At 49.0% G+C, this 7,892-nt stretch overlaps 1 long non-coding RNA gene across 1 annotated transcript; it reads right to left on the bottom strand.

Moving 5' to 3' along the window:
* Positions 1-1,269: 1,269 nt before the first annotated feature.
* Positions 1,270-2,727, bottom strand: LOC144157916 (uncharacterized). The gene is made up of 2 exons (XR_013319905.1): positions 2,458-2,727; positions 1,270-1,688 (listed from the first exon to the last, which is right to left on the bottom strand). It is a non-coding gene; the product is annotated as an uncharacterized LOC144157916 (long non-coding RNA).
* Positions 2,728-7,892: the final 5,165 nt, after the last annotated feature.

The following is a 7,892-nucleotide window of genomic DNA, read 5'->3' as shown; positions in this document are numbered from 1 at the left end:
AAATTTTTTCGTGTTCTTTCTGTCCAACCATAATGAAATTCCGTATTCGGCGGAAAAAAAGGACGAATTACTTGCCGTACTCTATAGTTGGCTTGCCTGCCCTGCGATGCCCTGCCCTGCCTGCGTGCCTGCCTGCCCCCTCGTTTCCCTGCCCGCTTGTATACCCGCTTGCGTGAACGCTTGCGTGAACACCTGCCTTTCCCGCCTGCCGAATGTTTTCTAGCTCCTTCATTTATAGCCTCCCTCTACAACATATTCTGTAGTTTAATCCTGCAAACAATACTATGTCACTGAAACGCTATTCCCGGCGCTCAGACAACACACCACGGTTAGTGTTTCTGCTTCGATGGGATATCGAAAGTTAACGAGTAAATTTGCTACTGGTGCGTCCCTTCTATGGCTACCAGTTGAAGATACCAACTGACACAGGAATTAATCTGCAAATCGGGACACGCGGGGTGGTTCCCTCTTTTCGATGTCTTACCTCGTTCTAGCGGGGTGCGTGGCGGCGGTCTGGTCCAGCATGTGTCTCAGCCTAGAACGTGCTTCTCGCGAGAGCAGTGCCCTCTGCGAGTCGTGAGTGCTGGTGAAGGACGCCCTCTGCAACCATCCCGAGCAGACGTAGGCGTAGAAGTCGGCGCACGGAGCGCCTGTCAGGGTTTCCTGTAAGGAAGAAGCGTTTGCGAGCCTCGAATGAGCACAGAGCGTTACGGTACAAATAACTGCGGAATAGCCAGTGTCTTGCGATCGCAGGGGCCATTACCGTAACACACGAATCTGTTTTGGTTGAAAGTTTCTGGATTGATCCGGTACAGAGGAATTGACATCTAGAAATACAAATTTCAAATTTCTCGTTTCCGTACATGAAGTGTCCCGTGTTTATTACGTAACTGGCCGAGAAGACACAAAACCGCCATGAGTATGCTGGCTACGGCTTGAACAGTTTTATACTAATATATAAGAAAAAAACTGTAGCTGCAGAAAACGGGCTCCTTGGGGCGCCATCATAGCAGCTGGAGCAGTTCCTCTCCCACTGGGCCCAAAATGTAACATGCCGTGTTGTTGCCCCTTACGATGAAGGCATCAAAGGAGGCTTGAATACGCTGTCCTCTTCAGCTTGCATGAAACTTCTAAAGAATTATGATCCAGAAATCTTTTTATAAGAAACCGCAACTACATTTTAATGGGATACTTTTCGTGGCTCTGGAACCTGGTAGAAAAAGCTGCAACAGTTGCGAAACTGCTCAGAAAGCAAGATTTTCCCCTCGTTATTGGCCGTGCGAAATACGTTACACTACACAGGCTAACACCACAGTTATCACTTTTCAAAGTACTTCGATCAGCTGAAAATGTACCTCTTAACAAGTTCGATTAGGAAGTCGAGCAACTTTACAAATTTCCGTACTATCAATTGCGCCCCACCTTGAGCAATGCGGCGGAAAGGCGGCACGAGGTGGCGTTGCAGAGCCGCGACGGTCGAGTGGTCCCGTGGGGGGACGCGTTCCGTGCGTGTTCCCGGGCTGCTGCCAAAGCGACAGGCAGCTCCTGTCGGCGGTTGCGCGTGAGCACCAGGATTATCGTGGTGAGCACGACCACGAGGGCGAGCAGGATCAGCGCTGTCCTCGCCAACCGGGTCTGTGTCTGGGGGCTCATGCGAGGCTCGCCGGTGAGCCGGAATTCCATGCTGGCTGCTCGCGCACGCACAGAATCTCACCCATTATTCACGGATGAGAGAATATACTCCCTCGGCTGAGTCCTAAACTTTCATGTTCATTGGACACTCCTCAAAAAGACGCCTTCTTTAGCCTATCAATCCTGAAAATTATGGTGTCTGTCTGTCTGTCTGTCTGTCTGTCTGTCTGTGGGGCAGGCCATTCCGCCAAAAAGAGCAGCAAAATACTTCAACCGTTACGAACTACTAAAGCGGCTGCCGCGGCTCATACAAACCCACATTAGTCAGCGCAAAGGAAACCTCAGCCGTATTTGAGACAAAGTATAACTACGTAGCAGAGAGTACCAGCGTTCTTATTTGGAATGCACGTTAGCTTGATTGTTCCAGCAGCAACAAAACAACTTGTCAAACACGATGCCGAAGATATGTGAGATGAAAGCAAACACTAAAATAAAAGATCTCAGTTCGAGCTGTACGAAGCACAACAGAGACACATTGTCTTAACCGAGTGCGCGCGAGCAGTTGGCACATTGAAAAAAAATTAATAGAATTGATTAATCCTCCAAAGCATTTATCATGGGTAGAGCAAGAGGGGAGGGGAAGAAGGTGATTCGGTCTAGGAGAGAGAGAGGGCAGGACAGGGGCAGCACAACACTATGACCTTTCGACGGCATTTGCAGCGAAGCAAGATAGGCGTCCGATTTTTTACCACTGAATGCGACGCAAGACTGATGTGCTGTCAAACATTGGTTTAGTGCTCACTACAGATCAAAGTGCCTGCCTACCTGGTTTGCAGGTGAAAATTGCAGCTTTTCTTGTGTGTCGAGTCCCCAAGGAATCGTTGGTGGGCGAGGAAGACAGTGAAGCCCGCCCAGCGATGTTCTTCGTTTTTTTCGTCTCCGTCTCGCGCTAGATGCAGGCACAGCCCATTCTTCTTCCTCTACGGCTGGCGTAGTCCGACAAGGAGGATTGGCTCCAAAACTTATAAAGTGCCAAGCCATCGTTTTTGCCTGTAAAATTTTATAGACACTGTTGATTCCTCATCATTAAAGGCATTCCTCCCTCCTCCTTGATAATAAAAGGGACAATATGAACCTTAAGGTGAGGGATCACTAAGTTGTCCCGTGAATTTTAAAACGTGGTCATTGCGGGTCGCCGATACAAAAACAAAAACCGTGGATCATGCAGAATATATATTTATTGCTTATGGATATATCTAAGGGTCACGTACCGCGCACCATATGAAGCCTTACTTTTATGCGTTAGAGAGAGAGAGAGAAATAACTTTTATTTGTCCAGTTTGTGGAGGAGAGCTAGACCTCCACCCTAGGCGTCGGCCAGGAGCCCTTGGGTCCTAGCAGCGTCTTCGGCTAACTGGACGGCCCAGACTTGATTCGCCGGGTCTGAGCTGAGCAGTACGGTCTCCCACTGCTCATTACTGCTAATTTTGCGGCTCTGAGGAGTCGCCTGAGGACATGCCCATAACATATGTGCAAGATCGGCCCGTTCCTTGCATCTCCGACATTTATCTGAAAACTGTCCAGGATAACAATGACTATACGCGACGGGGTTCGGGTACGAGTTCGTCTGAAGAAGCCGCCAAACCACAGATTGCCTTTTACTGAGGGATGGATGAGCGGGGGGGTAGCGGGCTCGTTCAAGCCTTTTATGCGTTAGATAAATGTTTTTTTTTCGCTAGGTTGCTGCACTTTTTACACAACATAAGTTTGAAGATGTGGCAGTGAGCCTTCGTGGGGAATGAGGTTTTTGCGCACTTAAGCTACAACTTGACTGATATTGGCCCTAATGGAGGCTACGGATAAATGTAGACCTCCGTTGAAACGTTCCTACACCGGCATTCCAGGCTACTGTCGTTTTTTTCTCCCTTGTGAAAAGAACTGCCGGCACGCCCAGAAATTGGAGCCGTTCCTAAGAGCCTAATAGCGCCACATCTAGCCACCGATCACTTAGGCGGTTCAGACATCGTGGTGTACGTACGGACGGAATTCTGTTTTTACTGTAGCCTGGCATGAAATCGATGGAAAGCTTTTTTTCGCCAATGACAGCAACGCTTGCCCGATAAACCTTCTCCCGTGCTGGTACATATAAAAAAAAATGAAAAAGCTCTTACTAATGCGTAATACTTGAAGGTAGCGAAGCTCTATGCAACCTTCACGATCATCCCGACGGTTTAAGTGTAGCGGTTGCATAATTTCGCGGGGCGTTGTTTCACGGGCCTAAATAAAATGCCGGTGGCAGTAAAATTAGGCTTACATCTGCTGCGCTTAGTACAGTGTGAAGAAAGAGGGCATGCTGAGGGGCTCTTTAATGACAGTTCATGCCTCTCAAACGCACGTTGATACAACTTGCGTTCCATTTTGTTTGTCTCTCGCGCTGTAGTTCGCGCTGGTTTCATCTAAGAATATTTCTTTCTAACTAGTCCACCTTGCAACCCTTCTGCCGATAGATAGGCGGGGAGCGAACGGAGACGTTTTCGGGACTCATGTCGCCACCTGGCGGAGCGCCCGGCAAGGAGCAGCGGCCCGATGGTGGCAGGGGAGAGATAGGCTAGGAGGGAACGGAGACGTGCGCGGAACCCGTGCCGCCACCTGAAGGGGGAAGGAGAGGAGGCCGCCGCCGCAGCGATAAGCGCGCGCCTAAAAGGAAGGCCAGGAGGCCACGTGAGGCGCAGAGCTGTGTGCGATGGATGGAGACCAAAATCCAGCTGTGGTCACTCGTACAGCGGCGAGACTTCAACAATGCCGTGAGGTGAAAAAAGATTATGAATAAGCAGTGTATTTATTGCAAACATGTCTGTATATCATAGCGAACCCACACCTCGGCCACACTTCGACAATGGGCCTAAGCAGAGCAGGGATGCTAGGATTAAACCAAAGCTAAAGCACAGCAATTTTTTTCAGGGTGCTCCCGCAACTAGTGTAAGCGCGTTGAAAAGGAAATTGCTAAATTTGTGTCTGGACGGGAATAAAACTCATGGTCTGCGGTGACGTGCGCCTATTCTTAGCGCTGCGATTGGTTCTAGCTGGCTACAGGAAGACCTACTGAGCACGTTGTGGCCATCGACTTCAAAAAATGTGCTGGATAGATGTAGTGAGGCGTTACACGAGTACTTTCAGCATGCTAATTACAGAAGTAACACTTAAGCGAGTGCCAAAGTGTGCTTCCGCTAAATGAAAACCTAAGCGGCATACCACCCATAATCTGTAAAATAAATGTGGTGGAGCAAGCCAAAAGACCACCCAGACTCTAGCCCAAAGTAAAGCTGCTATTACACAGATTTAGTTAGGCGTTCTGGGTGTTAGCGCATTGCTGGGCGTAAAGAGGAGCGTACGCTCGCAGCGACGCGTCCATGGGTAGTTTTAGTACAGCGTTTTTTCTAGCGTGCGCTAACGATTGCGGCGCCACCTGTTGAACCCAATGCAAACTACCAAAATTTGCCCTTTTTCACGTGGCTATCCAAGGCAAGCTGTATGTGGAAGGCACGTTTCTTTTTTTTTTCAGTACGTTAGCGCTGGTTTCGATTGCCCAAATCTTGAAAGTAGGATAAAGACATTCTTACCTTGATTCAGTATTAGGGGTAAATACGATACACCCATCGCGATTATTTTGCTCAACAGCACAGGGCCAAAGCTTTGAAGCAACACGCAGTGATCGGCATTGGCCGCGAGGCCCACCACTGGAGAAGCCGGTGCCGCGATCGTTTTGACCTCACTTGTAGGATCACCGTTCCTATCTTGCTGCGTAGTTGGCTTGCAGCGCGGGACACTTCGTTTGGGACGCGCGTTCTAAAAGTATTTTCGTGTTAATTTCAGTCGTTTGAAGATAGTGCTCAGTGCGTCAAGCGCAGTTTGACGTCACGGGAACTTTATAATCGTATCAACTGCGGTACATTATCCGTAAATATGAGCGTTGTGGTGTATGACGTATGCGACCGAAGCATTAGCAGCGGCTTGTTTTCCCGATCCACAATGTGGACTATACAAAAAACTTGTTAGGCACAAAATACTTTATTTTTCCTGTTACAGGTCGTAACTGTCGTAGGCAATATTCCCCTTTCTGCTTTACGTCCACCTTCTCTCTATAGCCCTCTATAGAGTTCCTGTATATGCTCCCTACAGGGAGCATATACAGGAACTCTAGCCCTCTATAGGCGGCCGCGCCCTCTATCGGTGCGATTAGGAACCTCCGGCGATGTGGTTACCAGGCCCACCAGTAGAGGCTGCCGGCGGATCTCGGAACCTGTTCCTACAACTCCGTAACGCGCAACTTACAGAAGACGTGTGAAAAGGCTCTGCCTACAACATATCCGCTGTTAAAAGTTGTGTTAGGGAAACGTTCCATGCTGCGCCTTACAAGGTAAAAATACGCCAGTTGACAACTTCGTTCAGAAGGCAGAATTACGGTTTACTTTGTCCCTGGAATACTAAAGGCGTTTGAACAATGTGTACATTCTTTCATTCTGTTTTTCTGCCTAATATAGCCGAGATTACAAGACAAGCACATTGTCACCTGTTCCTTCGCTCATGTTCTTGCTTTGCACTTGATCACCTCGTTTTACTAGATGCCATGTTGCGTTTGCAAGAGTCTCACTGCCTTGTGTGCGTAAAAGACTGCGGTATGTTATTACAACTTGTTTTTCTAATGGCTGTGTGGTAACGAAACCGCAAAGTTGAGAAAGCGCATGTCTTTTTTTTTCGTGCTTTGGCAATGATTTGGTCGATTTGCGATGTTTTTTTTATTTTACCGTTGATTTGACGCACGCACAGTGCACCCATTTTTGTATTCATGCAAACAGTGCTCAGCGAGCGCCCACGCCCTGTAAGTTTCTGGCAAGGCTTAGTGTATTTAAAAATAAAAATAAATAAGCGATTACGATCAGGAGGGGAAAAAGTGGCAGTATCTCCACTTCGTGGATGACGGCGATGTTGCGGAGTACGGGGGATCAAAACGACATCCAAGTTGCCCCCGAGTGACATCCGATTTGCGCCCCCACCGTCATTTGATTTGAGCCGTGAGTTGCACCTTGATTATTCCCTAAATGAAACTCGAACTCACAGCTCAAATCGAATTTCGCTTGATTTTCGCTTGACGGTGGTGTGCGCACGGATGGACGCGGACGGACATTGGGGGGGGGGGGGGGGGGTCCTAACGTACTCTGCACCGTTACAGGCGAGGGAGCAAGCCGTTTGACCCTAGGGTACTAACTCGCGCGGTCCTAGCCCAATGGGTAAGACGGCTGACACTAACTACCCGCCCCGGTGGCTCAGTGGCTAAGGCGTTGCGCTGCTACAAGGTCGTGGTTTCGATTCCCGGCCGCAGCGGCCGCTTTTCTGATGGAGGCGAAAACCAAAACGTCCGTGTACACGAGATTTAGGTGCAGGTTAAAGATCCCCAGGTGGTCAAAATTAATCCGGAGCCCTCCACTACAGCGCGCCTCATCGCCTGCGTTGCGTCGGCGCGTTAAACCCTGCAATCAATCAACTGACACTAACTCTGTCTGGTCTACCAGACACAAGCTCTTATCCTGCCGGTGCCTGGGTGATTTTTTGCGATTGTGAATACTATGCGCACGAACGCGGACAGATATTGTGCGGTGCTAAGCCGCTCCGTACCTAAAATTCAGTTGCGTCGTGCACGTGTGTCTGGAAGCGGGGTTGATACCAGAGGAAGTTCGCCATGAAAATGTGTGCAGAAAAATGATGTCCACTTGGGAGAGTGTGTTCTGAACAGCGAAGCTGTTTGGCAGTCTATGGGTTGTTTGGCGAAGCAGTTTGAAGCCGTTTAACGAAACCTGGGTTGACAGTCAACCCATGCTTGGTCAACCCATGCCTTTGGACGTCCACGTACGCCGCGCTTTATCAGAGCAGAAGGGCACAGCTAGGGTCTAGCGCGGCAGAGATAAAGCGCGCCGTATGTTTGACGAGGGACGTCAGCGCGGGAAAATGGCTTTGCGGCGCTTTGCGACCGCCGATCTCAAGAAGCGCGCGTTGGGGGCCTGAAGTATTCACAACGTATTTCTGGAGACAATTACATATTCGCAAATCTAACGCTTGATATCGGGTCGACTGATGATCTCCTACAATTTTCACGTTGCCACGAAACGACTAACTGCAAGAATTAAAACGTTAGTTAACATGCACTAATTTATTTCTAATAGAAATACCACTTGGAACTAGTTTCATTGAGTCCTCCATGACCC

The sequence above is a fragment of the Haemaphysalis longicornis genome, unplaced genomic scaffold (assembly GCF_048455015.1).
Source record: "Haemaphysalis longicornis isolate Haplotype H1 unplaced genomic scaffold, Haemaphysalis longicornis Haplotype H1 scaffold_10, whole genome shotgun sequence".
Taxonomy (NCBI): Eukaryota; Metazoa; Arthropoda; class Arachnida; order Ixodida; family Ixodidae; genus Haemaphysalis; species Haemaphysalis longicornis.
This window is presented reverse-complemented; position numbering and strand designations above follow the sequence as displayed.